A 14,337-nucleotide genomic window follows, 5' to 3' on the forward strand; every position below is an offset into this window, starting at 1 on the left:
GTCAAGTGTCAAGTTATCTACAACCGGACATTAACAAATTCCCATCTGCCTCATAACCGCGGGCACGGCTTTCGAAAGATTATATACCCTATAGGGGTGTCCCAACTCAGCCCATCACAAGCTCTCACGGTCAACGAAGGATAAACCTTCTCCCGGGAAGACCCGATCAGTCTCGGAATCCCGGTTCGCAAAACATTTCGACAATGGTAAAACAAGACCAGCAAAGCCGCCCGATGCGCCGACAAATCCCGATAGGAGCTGCACATATCTCGTTCTCAGGGCAACACCGGATGAGACTAGCTACGAGTAAAACCAGCCCTCAAGTTTCCCCGAGGTGGCCCCGCAGGCAGCTCATTTCGGACCAACACTCGAAGGAGCACTGGCCCGGGGGGAGGCTAAAATAAAGATGACCCTCGGGCTCGCGAAAACCCAAGGGAAAAAGGGGTATAGGTGGCAAATGGTAAAACCAAGGTTGGGCCTTGCTGGAGGAGTTTTATTCAAAGCGAACTGTTAAGGGGGTCCCATAAATCACCCAACCGTGTAAGGAACGCAAAATCAAGGAACATAACACCGGTATGACGGAAACTAGGGCGGCAAGAGTGGAACAAGTCACCGGGCATAAGGCCGAGCCTTCCACCCTTTACCAAGTATATAAGGTGCATTAATTTAAATAGGAGATATTATGATATCCCAAAATATCCGTGTTCCGCCCAGGAACAAACTTCATCTTCACCTGCAACTAATAATGCTATAAGAGGGACTGAGCAAAAGCGGTGACATGGCCAAACAACGGTTGCTAGGACAGGTTGGTTAGAGGTTTAACATGGCAATAGGTAGGCATGGTAAACAATGGCAGGAAGGGCTAACATAGCGATAGAGAGAGTACTAGCAAGCAAAAATAGAAGTGATATCTAAGGTATGATCATCTTGCCTGCAAGGTTCTCTGAGTTGTCGAAGGCTGGATCCTCGTTAGCGTACTCAACAGGTTCCTCGTGCACGTACTCGTCTCCCGGCTCTACCCAAAGCAAGAACACAAGCAAGGAACCACAATAAATCACGGTGCAATGCATAGACATCATGATGCAAAACATGTCATGATATGCAAGAGGTGATATGCAAAGTGTATGCGTGCTTCGGAAGGAAAGATGAAGAACAAGGCATCCACTTGGCAAACCAAGTATGCCGCTGGAAAGATGAGATGGTTTCAGTTGGAATCGATATAGAGATCACCGGATTCGGATGCACGGTTTGCAAAAGACAAGCAAGACAAGATATGATGCAAACAGCAACATGGCCACTTGGATGCAAAGTATGAATAAGCTATAGCACCCAAACATATGAACAAGATGCATAACAGTGATGTACAGGAGATGCTCTACGAAACATGAACACTGAGCTCAATCTAAAAACCACTAGAGCATGACTAAAATAGCATGGCAATAATGCAAAAGATAACAGTTCTGCAGACTTAGTGGAATTACTAGGCATAGCAGAAACAGATTCATCATGGCATCTCTACAGGTTTGATTAACTCACTACCAGGCATGTCATGGCATGGAACAAGTACTAGCATGAAGTAGGCATGAAAAAGAAGCTACTCATGTGCAAAACAATCTCATGGCATGCTTGAAATAAACCACACAACAATGACAAGACAACATCATGATGTAAAATGACATGTTCATGAACTTGCTCAAATGCAGAAACTAATGCCACCACTGGATTGGTGGGATTTTTCTACCCCAAAAACATATATAATATGTTAGGGTTGCTGTAGAAAAATCATCACAAATGCATTAAGTTAGACCTGCCCTATATGGTAAATGACAGAAATGGCATATTCCATAATTTGAAACGTCTAGAAATGGACTTGCCCGAAATGGATTGATTCCATATGCCAGAAATGGAATATTCACTGGGAACAGAAATAAAACAAATAAAAAAATAAATAAAAAAACACACAGGCTAAGAGAGTATGACAGGTGGGGCCACCCTGTCATACGCACAGTGCAAAGGAATGGAAAATGGGGAGGAAGATATATGCAGCGGCGGGGGATCGAACCCGGGTCTCCCTGGTGTGGCTCTGCTTCGGCAACCACTGGGCTAGGTAGGTGGTTCTGATAGGAAAAGGGCTTCGGCTCCTTTTAGACAGGCACCAGGTCGAGTAACTCTGTTTCAAACAGAGAAGACGACGGCGCCGGCGAGGGAAACGGCGGCAATCCAGCGGGCACAGGGCCTCCGGCGGCCGTGCGGAAAGGGGAATGGATGCGTGCATCTACGAGGGAAAGCAGGGGCGCTCGAGCTCGAGCAGTTGCTCGACTCGGGGCCATGGCGTCCGCGGCGAGCGGCGGAGGAACTCGCCGGAGCTGCGGGAGGCTTGCGGTGTGCGCGCGAGACGTGAACGAGTGTGCAAGAGAGCTACGGGAGCACGACGAGGGGAACCCAAAGCGGGGACACGCAAACACGCTACGGACGAACATTGCTGCACAACTACATTCAGAGAACGCCGGAGCACTGCGGGCGCGGGAAAGACACGAATCGGACGCACCCTACGGTTGCCTAAATGCCAGGGAAAGGATGGGAGAGGGAGGTGCGCTACCAACCTCACCCAAGGACACGAATTGTTCGACGGAGACGAGCTGACGGCGACGAATCCGAGCTCTGAACCTTGGCGCGTTTCTGACCGAGAGGAAGGAGGAAGCAGGGGACGTCGATGAACTCGTCGTCCGGGCACCGTAGTCGATGTCGTGGAAGGAGACGACTACGAGGAAGACGAAGGACACGATCGGCAGGGTTGGGAGTGGCCGGAGAGCACGCGGTGACGAGGCGCGCTCTCAGGTGCGCTCCGGACGGAGCGGATGCGGTGGATCTGGTGGCTAAACTCACCTGGCGGCAGCGAAGAGAGGAAGAGGGAAACCCTAGGGGTTGTGTGGACACGAAGAGGGGATAAAAGGGGGGCTAGGGCGACGGGTGGAGCACGGCGTCGACGCGGCCGTGGCCATGTGCGCGCGCGGCGTGAGCTAGACGAAAAGGTGAGAGGCGGGTGCGCTGTAGCCAGTGGCTGACTAGTGGGGTCGCGAGTGCCACGTGGGCGTACGGGCTGCGGGGTAGCGAGGCGACCCGGTGAGAAACGACGAGGGCGCGAGCGGGCTGGCTGGCTGCGCTGGCTGGGCTGGCGGGCTGCGCTGGCTGGGCTGGCGGGAGGCCCAGGGGGGGCTGCTGCGCTGGCTACTGCTGCTGCTTCATTTCTATTTTTTTAAACAGAAATGGAAACAGAAAAGCTCAGGGAAAAAGGAGAGGGGTTGGAGCATAAAGAAAATATTCTCCAACTCCTGGAATTATCCACTATTTTAATAAATTGCATTGGGCATTTTTAGAGGTAGAAAAATAAGACAAGTTTGAATTATATTCAAACTTGTGTCATTTTTGAACCTGACCAAAGCAACTTCAAATAAGGATATATTTAGCAGAGGGGTTTAGGGAAAGGAGCAAGATTTACAGGGAGAAGATGAACATTAATAGAGAAAGGAAAATTAGCACTTGATAAAAGAAAGAAGTAGAGGGAAGGAGGAGAAGTGATGGTGCAATGGTTGAAAGGGGGGACAAGGTCATGCCCATGATGCTCATGGCAACAACATGAGTGACAAAATGCAACATGAGATGGCATGAGATGAAAATGCACTATATGATGAGGATGAATGCAAAATGACAAGAGGCACAAATGCAATATAGTAAGGAGAGCATGACAAAGAAAAGAATAACACACATAACCAAAACAAGATGAGGCCAAGCATGACAAAACCCACAAGAATTGGATGAAGGTCAAGTTGATATATTGCCAAAATGGGACATGTTACATCTGGGGGTGTTACATTACTAAACTCCGCCTCATACTCATCCACACTCACATCTCCTTGCTGAATGTTGTTGATCGCCACTAACATTTCCTCCTTGAATGATTCTGGATAATACCTAGTGGTGACCTGCTGCACAAGGAACTCCCAAGTAGCTTCCCCATGAACAGGATCATGAGCTGCATGTACTCCTCTCCACCATGCACTAGCCAGGCCTTTAAGTTGGAAGGGTACAAAAAGAACTCTCTTACATTACGATAACTTCAAAGCATCTATATACATATCCATGGTCTGCAGCCAAGAAGCTGCTTCCATAGGTGTACCCGTCCCATGAAATTCATCGGTATTTAGTCTAATCCATTCCTTTAGCTTCATCCCTTGGCCATCATCTTTGCCATGATTACTCGAATGGTTCGCATTTGCATCCTCCTCATGATGACTTTCTTCGGCCTCTTCATCTACACAGGCAGTCCGACGAGTACATTGTTTTGGCCGCATAGCACTCTCTCTTTAAAAAATACTCCCTCCGTAAACATATATAAGAGCGTTTATATCACCAAAGTAGTAATCTAAATGCTCGTATATTAGTTTATGGAGGGAGTAATAACCAAGCAAACAAAACCAGTATCATCAAAACATAGTTATTCTTACATAACAATAAGATCAAGAAGAAAACAAATAATCATAAGAAATCGTTCGAAATGCATGTCCCATGAACCCATCCTATTGTGCATGTGTGTCAATTTTTTTTAGAACCTAGATCAAGCTTTACTATTTTTGTAAACCATTTACGAGTGACTTGAGGCTCATTGTTGGAGGTGACTCAAAGGGAGAATAGTGTGAGCCACTTGTTGGCGCTTTAGAGCTTTTGTTTTGGTACCCCTCCAATGGGGATTAGCACCCCGAAAGAGTGTGAAATTCGTTATAATTTTTGCCTCCTTGACTAACTTGTGGTTATCTCTCTCCCACACCTTTACTTGTGGTGTATGCTGGTGGGCTTGCTAACTAGCTTGTTGCTTATCTTGCTTGCCATATAGGTTGCTCTCTGTTAGTTGCACATCTAAAGAACCTACTTTATCCGCTTTACCCTGAAATTGGCAACTAAGCTCAAATTTCGTGGCCACCTATTCACCCCCACCCCCTCTAGTCGGCCAATTTCATCATTTCACCATATATGTTGTTCTCGCCATAGGTTGCATATCTAGAAAACCTACTTTATCTACGTAAAATTTGGTAACTAAATTCAAATTTTGTAATCTCCCATTCACACCCCCAAGTCGATCATGCGAACCTCTCGCGACTTGTACCACAAAACCGAGGGCAATCCATTCGTGTTGTTGCATTGCTGGTTCAAGACGAATGGGCAAAGCAAGTGGGCAACCATTGCCCATTCTGCCAAGACCGCCAACACCAAATCGGGTGATGATGGTGTTGATCCAACCGATGGAGGGCTTGCACCATCCACATGTGTGCCTAGATTGAGGGGGTTGGAGACCGATAAGGAGAAACAAGAAGGGTGACGGCCAAGATATTGGACAAGTTCAAGGACATCATGGCGAAGGAGGAGGCGTGTTCCAAGTTAAAAGGACCAAAATGTCGCCTAGAGGAGGGTGAATAGGCGTTTCAAGAACTTTACGAATCTGGCTTTATCCTAATGTGGAAATAAACTAGGCGTATACTTTTCAAGCACAAATTCTAAATGTACTAGGCTAAACTAACTGCACCAAAAACTAACTCTTAAACAAGATAACCATTGAAGAAAATAATAACCACTAATAAGCAATACAGACTTACACAAGTTATATCACAAAATCTATGGAAATGAATGGTACAAAGCTAGCAATTCACACTAGGCACAAGATATATCAATAATCTCAAGTATGAATTATAGAAACTAAAGTGTAAACCTAAACAATTGCTACAATGATATATACAATCTAGATGATGCTTGCAAGGTCAAGTGACCAGAGTAAATGACAAGTAATAAGCCGGTATTAAAGGTAATCGAAGACACCGGGGAGAAGGATGTATCGTGATGTTCACTTCCTTGAAGGGAAGCTAATCACCATTGGAGGATGGATGTTACCATGAATACGCCTTCATTGCTTCAAAACATGATCACCAAACTCAACGTATGAGCATAATCTCATCTTTGAGCCATATATAGAATTCTTATATTTAGGCATTCTCTCAAGATCTTGATCCATCATTGTTGAACATGTTGTTATTGCATCTACATCTATAGGGTTAGGGTCTTGTATCTATACCTACAACGCCTCCCCTCTCCCCGTATATTTGTACATATTGGGAGATAAGTAGAGGTCGGCACCCCTTGTACCTATCTATGTGCACCTACCTGAGATCAATGAGATACCGATGCATGCAATCCCAATCTTTCCATCTAACATGGTATCTGTTTAGCACGCCGATCCTTGCCTAGCTTTTGCGAACTCCTGTCGCCATCGCTGCATCACCGCCGCCACATCTTGCCACCACCGCACCTCCCTCCTCCCACTGCAGTCGTTGTTCCCCTCCTTCCGCCGCTGCTCCCTCCCCCCCTTCTTCCACCCAAACCCTAAACCCCTCCAACCAAGCCGCCGCCCCCTTCTCTCAGTCGTCGCCACCTCCCCAAAACCCTAAACACTTCCCCACACCGCCGCCATGGGCTCCCCATCGTCCTCCATCTCTGGCGCCTCGAACCCATTCGTCGGCCCCGACCCTCCATCTGTCTCCAACATCCGCGATCTCAACATCTTCGATCACGTCCCTATCTGTCTTGATCAATCCAAATCCTCCTACTACGCATGGAATACCTACTTCAACCTTGTCTTCAGCAAGTACTTACTCACCGAGCACATCAACGGCTCCATCGACACCGAGGTCATGAAGGGCGACCCGGAGTGGTCTGACATCGAGGCTATGCTCATCTGGTGGTTTTACCTTACCATCTCGAAGGACATATTCCACACGGTCGTCTCCGAGGATGATGATGCATGCTCTGTGTGGAAAAAAATCAACGTGCTCTTCACCGACAACAGCTCCAATGGCTCGTTTTTCTGAAGCAAGAATTTTTTGGATGCCATCAGGATGACTCCTCCATTGAAGACTATTGTATGCACCTCAAGATGCTTGCTGACGAACTTTGCACATCGGTGCCAAGGTTTCTGATGAGCTCATACTTAACACTCTCACCACCGGCCTCAACGAGGACTTCGGCAATGCTGCATCTAACCTCGCCTTGTTGTCGAATCCAACCTTCCACACCGTCGTTGCATAACTACATTTGGAAGAACGTCGGATGAAGAAGGTGAAGATGTGGGTGCAGCACACCGCCCTTGCCGCCGACACATCTCGTGGTGCGGTCGTGCCACCGCAGCTGGTACAATAGCAGCGGCGGCCTCCTATGTCGCGGCCTTCTTCCATACGTCGCATGCATAATAGTAGCAGGCCAGAGGTGGGCGGCACAACAAGTGCGGCGGCCGCCCCAAGCAACAGCAGCAACATGATTACGGGGGCTCGCCATCCTCAGTCCTCCCCGCTCTGGACCTTCAGCACCAACCCATGGACAGGGGTAGTCCATGCCTACTCCATGTCGGTGTTGTGACTGCCCGCTCCCAGCCTCCTTGGCCCCTATCCGGCTGGCTGTCAGGCACACGCAGCACTCCAGCAGCTCGTGGGCTTCTTCTTGTTGCCCCCACCGACCGGTGGCTACCCCTTGCTGCCACCCTCTGGTGGCTTCGTCTACCCACAACAACCAATGTCCACTCCGTGGTATCCCTCCCTCCTTGCAGCACTTCACTCGGCACCGTCTCCGGGCAACTGCAGTGGTGGCGGTGACTGGTACATGGACACGGCCACCACCGCTCATATGTCACCGCATCCTAGTAACCTCACCTCTTTCTATCCCGTTAACACATCTACTCGTAGCACCTCGGTGACGGTACCTCTCTACCAATTACTCATGTCAGGCATAGTTCTTTTCCATCATCATCCATGCCATTAACTCTTTCTAATATATTTGTTTCTCCTGCACTAATTAAAAATCATGTTTCCGTTCGATCTTTTACTCATGAAAATCCTATCACCGTTGAATTTGATGAATTGGGTTTTTTCTGTTAAGGACGCCCATACCTGGATGGTTCTTCACCGATGTGACATCCCTGATGAGCCCCGTTCCACTCATCATCGACCTCCATGGTCGCCTCCGTTGCCCTCTCCACTGGTGTGGGCCTTTAGCACGCTCGTCTGGGTCATCCCAACCCCGCCATGTTTCGTCATATTCCTAGGAGTTTTTCATTCACATGTAATAAGTTCAACGATCATACTTGTCATGCTTGCTGCCTCAGAAAGCATGTTCATCTTCCTTTCAATGCATCCACAACTATTTCTTCTTTTCTGCTTCAATTACTTCATAGTGATGTATGGACATCGCCGGTTGCAAGTAACACCAGCTATCTTTGTTACCTTGTGATCCTAGATGACTTCTCTCACTTTGTGTGGACATTTCCCCTACACCGCAAATCTGATGTCTTAGCTACACTCACAACATTTTATTCCTATGTCACCACATAATTTGGTCGACCCATACTTGCTCTTCAAACCGATAACGAAAAATAATTTGACAACGTTGCTATTCACAATCTTCTCACATCTCATGGCACCATCTTTTGCTTAACTTGTCCCTACACTTTGCAATAGAATGGTCGTGCTGAACCCATCCTATGCACTCTCAACGACTGCATCAGTACCCTTCTCTTCCATTCAAATTTACCCCCATGATTCTGGCCTAATGCACTCGCCACCACCACTCTTCTCGGCCTTGCCGTCCCCGTTGGAACTATGCCCCTTACCAGATGTTATTCGGTACTCCTCCATCGTATGATGGTCTTTACATATTTGGGTTCCTCTGTTATCCCAGTATCACGTCCACCACCATACATAAGCTCGCCCCTCGCTCGCTTGCTTGTATTTTTTGGGCTACCCTTCCAACACCAAAGGTTACCGGTGCTATGATCCCATATCCCACCGTGTGTTCACTTCAAGGCATGTGTACTTTGACAAGAAGGTTTTTCCTTTTCAGCAGGTACCATCTTCTACAGACTCCTCGTCGGAGCTCCTCGATGCACCCCCGACGTGGCCTTGTACCCGGTCAAGGCCTACCCCTACTATCACCCTTAGCAGGTTGCTTCCTCCATCGGGTCATGTTGCGGCTGCCATGGCGGCCCCTTTGGGCGTGCGGCTGCCACAGCAGCAGTTTCTGGTTTGGCTGTCATGGCACCATTTTTTGCTGCTTCGCCAGTTCTGCGCCACGGCACCGTTTTTTGCTGCTTCGCTAGTTTCACGCCATGGCAACAGTCTAGTCCGGTCGCCACGGCAGCAAACTCAGTGATCGTTCTACCCTGACAATCTCGTCCTCATCCTCACGCATTGTTGCACCCATCCCTCCGTCGGACACCTCTCGCCGCCTCCTGGCATGACGACATGGCCCGTGTTGTTCTGCACTGTCCCAGCAGGTGCTACACCTCTGATGAGTATGTGTGTACCGCATTGAACTCGCCGTTGTCACCCATTCCCTCATCTGCTCATGCGGCCCTTTGTGACCCGCATTGGCTCGCCGCGATGCGCGAGGAGTTTGACGCCTTACAATGCAACCACATGTGGCAACTTGTTCTGCGGCCTCCCCATGCAAATGTCGTCAGTGGGAAATGGATGTTCCGCTACGAGACACGCCCAAATGGTTCTATTGAGCACTACAAGGCTTGATGGGTGGTCCGTGGTTTTCGACAACACGGCGTTGTTGAATTCACTAACATCTTCCCCTCGGTTTTCAAGCCGAGCACGTTTCGCGTTGTTCTACAGTTGGCGGTCTCTCATGCGTGGCCAATGCATTAGTTGGACATCTAAAGGAAATATGCCCTAGAGGCAATAAGAAATTTGTTATTTTATATTTCCTTATTTCATGAGAAATGTATATTATTCATGCTAGATTTGTATTAACCGGAAACTTGATACATGTGTGGATACATAGACAAAACACCGTGTCCCTAGTAAGCCTCTACTAGACTAGCTCATTAATCAAAGATGATTAAGTTTCCCAACCATAGACATGTGTTCTCATTTCATGAACGGGATCACATCATTAGGAGAATGATGTGATGGACAAGACCCATTCGTTAGCTTAGCATAATGATCGTTCAGTTTTTTGCTATTGCTTTCTTCATGTCAAATACATATTCCTTTGACTATGAGATTATGCAACTCCTGGATACCGGAGGAATGCCTTGTGTGCTATCAAAAGTCACAACGTAACTGGGTGATTATAAAGATGCTCTACAGGTATCTCCGAAGGTTTTTGTTGGGTTGGCATAAATCGAGATTAGGATTTGTCACTCCGAGTATCGAAGAGGTATCTCTAGGCCCTCTCGGTAATACACATCATAAGAAGCCTTGAAAGCAAAGTGACTAATGAGTTATTTGCAAGATGATTTATTACGGAATGATTAAAGAGACTTGCCGGTAACGGTATTGAACTAGGTATGAAGATACCGACGATCGAATCTCGGGCAAGTAACATACCGATGGACAAAGGGAATAATGTATGTTGTCATAACGGTTCGACCGTTAAAGATCTTCATAGAATATGTAGGATCGAATATGGGCATCCAGGTTTCGCTATTGGTTATTGACCGGAGAGGTGTCTCGGTCATGTCTACATAGTTCTCGAACTCGTAGGGTCCGCACGCTTAACGTTCAATGACGATATAGTATTATATGAGTTATGTGATTTGGTGACGGAATGTTGTTTGGAGTCCCGGATGAGATCACGGACATGACAAGGAGTCTTGAAATGGTCAAGAGGTAAATATTGATATATAGGACGATGGTATTCAGACACCCGGAAGTGTTCCGGAGAGTACCGGGTACATATCGGTCACCGGAAGGGGTTCCAGGCACCCTCAGCAAAAGATATGGGCTTAATGGGCCAAGGAGGGGACAGACCAGCCCACAAGGGGCTGGTGCGCCCCTCCACCAGGCCGGCCGGCCCTAGGGAAAGGAAAGGGGGAGGGCAAGTCCCTCCTTCCTTCCTCTCCTCAAGGGAGAAAGGAAAGGGGGGCGCTACCTCCCCCTTCCTTCCCCTGGCGCCTATACAAGGAAGGGGGAGGTTGAACCAGGGCAGGAGCCCAAGTGGGATTCAGCCCCACTTGGGGCGCCCCTTCGCCTCTCCCCTCTCCCTACCACCTATATATATGAGGAGGGGGCGCCTAGCACACCCAAGACATTATCTTAGCCGTGTGCGGCGCCCCCCTCCACAGTTTACGCCTCCGGTCATAATTCGCAGTGCTTAGGCAAAGCCCTGCGGAGATCACTTCACCATCACCGTCATCACGTCGTCGTGCTGGCGGAACTCATCTACTTCCTCGACACCTTGCTGGATCAAGAGGACGAGCGACGTCATCGAGCTGAACATGTGCAGAACTCGGAGGTGTCGTACGTTCGGTACTTGATCGGTTAGAGCTAGAAGAAGTTCGACTACATCAACCGCATTGTCAAAAGCTCCCGCTTACGGTCTACGATGGTACATAGACACACTCTCCCCCTATCATTGCTATGCATCTCCTAGATAGATCTTTCATGAGCGTAGGAAAATTTTTGAATTTGCACGCTACGTTCCCCAACATCTCCAACGCGTTCCTGCATGGTCACCTTGCTGAGCAGGTGTTCTGCTAGCAGCCCACCGATTTCGCCGATGCCGCTCATCCGGATCATGTGTTCCTGCTTTCCCACTCACTCTACAGGCTCAAGTAGGTACGACAAACGTAGTACCAGCGCATCACTGCTTTCCTCAAGCAACTTGGTTTTCGATCAACCCGCTCTGATGCCTCATTGTTTGTCTACCATCAGGGCGCTGCTACCGCATACCTTCTGCTCTACATCGACAACATCATCCTGGCGGCGTCCTCCATCAAGCTCCTTCAATAGCTCACTACTCGCCTACGTGACGAGTTCGCCCTCAAGGATGTGGGGCCCCTGCACTACTTCCTCGGCATCAAGGTCGTCCGGCGCATTGATGGGTTTTTTCGGCATTAGTAGAAGTACGCCCACGAGCTGCTCGAGCGGGCTGGCATGCTCAATTGCAAGCCCATCGACACGCTGTCGACACGGAGGCCAAGGTTTCTGCTCTGGAGGGATCACCTACCTCTGACGTTGCGTTCTACCGCTCCATTCTCGATACCTTGCAGTACCAAACGCTTACACGACCGTACTTGTAGTATGTTGTCCAATAGGTGTGCCTTCACATGCACTCCCCGCGAGACTCTCGCTGGACTCTGGTGAAGTGTATTCTTTGGTATATACACGGCACCATGGCACTGGGAATCACCGTGGCGACATCCTCCTCCACCGACATAGTCGCCTACTTAGATGCAAACTGGGCTGGCTACCTCGACACCCGTCGCTCTACGTCTGGCTATTGTGTCTACCTTTGGCCCTCGCTTATTTCGTGGTCATCCAAGCAACAACCTACGGTCTCTCACTCGAGTGCTGAGACGGAGTACAGGGCAGTGGCTAACACCGTTGCTAAGTGCTCCTAGCTCCGTCGGTTGTTGCAGGAGTTACTTTGTGAGGTCCACAAGGCCACGATCGTCTACTGCGATAATGTCTGTCGTTTACCTCTCCGCCAATCCAGACCATCATCGATGAATGAAGCACATTGAGATCGACATTAACTTCGTTCATGACCAGTTGGTGCTTGGGCGTATTCGAGTTTTGCATGTATCCACCGCTCAACAGTTCACCGATGCTATGACGAAGGGCCTACCAGCATCAACCTTCGAGGAGTTTCGGTCCAGTCTTTGCATCTCCAGCGACGTTTTGACTACGGAGGGTGTTGAACATGTTGTTATTGCATGTACATGTATAGGGCTAGGGTCTTGTATCTATACCTGCCACGCCTCCTCCCTCCCCGTATATTTGTACATCTTGGGAGACAAGTAAAGGCCGTCAAGAGATCAGTGAGATATATCGATGCATGCAATCCTAATCTTTCCATCTAACAATCATGGCTCAACTCATTAGCCTAAGCATGGAAACCTCCGAGATCCTCCAATGGACTCCATCTAGATCACATTTAGTTCATCACATGGAATTCATCTTGATCATATTTGATTCAATCACTGAACTCAATCTTGATGCATGTTATCAAAACTACACACAAGGACTACATGCACTTCCACAAGCTCAATGAGATGAAGGGGGGGAAGAAATTGGAGAGGTGTCACATGTTCATGGAGATGCAAAATAAGAAGGTTAAGCTCGAGGGGAGGAACATTGCTATAGGAAGCTTATGAGGAGCAAAAGATGTATGTCGGGGCGGTCGACTTGGGGCGCTTTTGGTTGAAATCTCTGAAAGTGTTTGCATTGCATACTTGTTCCACTTCAGTCTGGTTGAGCAGAAACAGGCAAAAAAGCAACATCTGCACTTAGTTTGGTTGCCCGCACCGAAGCTGCCTGCATTAAGGGATCGATTTTGGCACGGTGTTTGTTGTCCTGCATTGGCTCGGCGCATGCAACTACACGGTGTTTGATTGTATACACGTGATATGATCAAGAGTTAACGATCTACATATTTCACATAGTTAACACACAGTTACTTGGACTACTTCACCGTGGACAGGTGCTCGAGAACCAGGTCCTGCGTGCTCCGCGGCACCACCATGTTGCGCCTCTCACTCTCGCAGAGCTCGGACTCCCTCGCCTTCCTAAACGTCGTGGAGCTCTTCCCGGCGTCCAAAATAGCTACAAACATGAACACAAAATTAATCATCTAGGGTCAACCAAACTACGAATCGATCGTCTGAATGGAACCATAACATCTATACATATTTTTTGTGTAGAGCTTATCTCGAATTCGAAGCATCATTGTGTAGATTGGAAGGGACGGGAAAGAAGGGGATTAGAGAGGAGGTTACTTAGGTATGAGAAGATAACAGGTATCGGGTGTGGAGTAGCTCACATCCCTCATGTATCTTCTCGTGCAACGGGACCCACCACTTGCGCTCAATCTGGCTCGTCTCAGCCTGGCTTGCTGAAAACGGTCGATTCGGCCGTTCCTAGCGCGCCTGGCTGAGAGGTGCTTTGAGGTTCGTGCTATGCGGGTCAAATAGTAAACGCAATCAAATAGCCCATTTTCATCCCATGCGGGCCTTGCTGGACCTAAAATACAGGCAACCAAACACATCTTTGGATCCCTTTGGCCAGTAGTTGCATTTGTTTACAACTATTTAATTGCATGATCGAATTACTTTCAATCTAGACAAAATTTGATAAACAGCGAAGGCAGGACAAGACTGGATATTTGGTGACTTCTGAACATTTGGCGACTTCGGTTGGATGGCCTCCGCCCGACCGGATGTCCACGTACACGTCTAAGACATGTTTGCGGACATTCGATGATCCGATGCATGAGGCAAATGTAGCATTAGTG

The sequence above is a fragment of the Triticum dicoccoides genome, chromosome 5B, assembly GCF_002162155.2.
Source record: "Triticum dicoccoides isolate Atlit2015 ecotype Zavitan chromosome 5B, WEW_v2.0, whole genome shotgun sequence".
NCBI lineage: Eukaryota > Viridiplantae > Streptophyta > Magnoliopsida > Poales > Poaceae > Triticum > Triticum dicoccoides.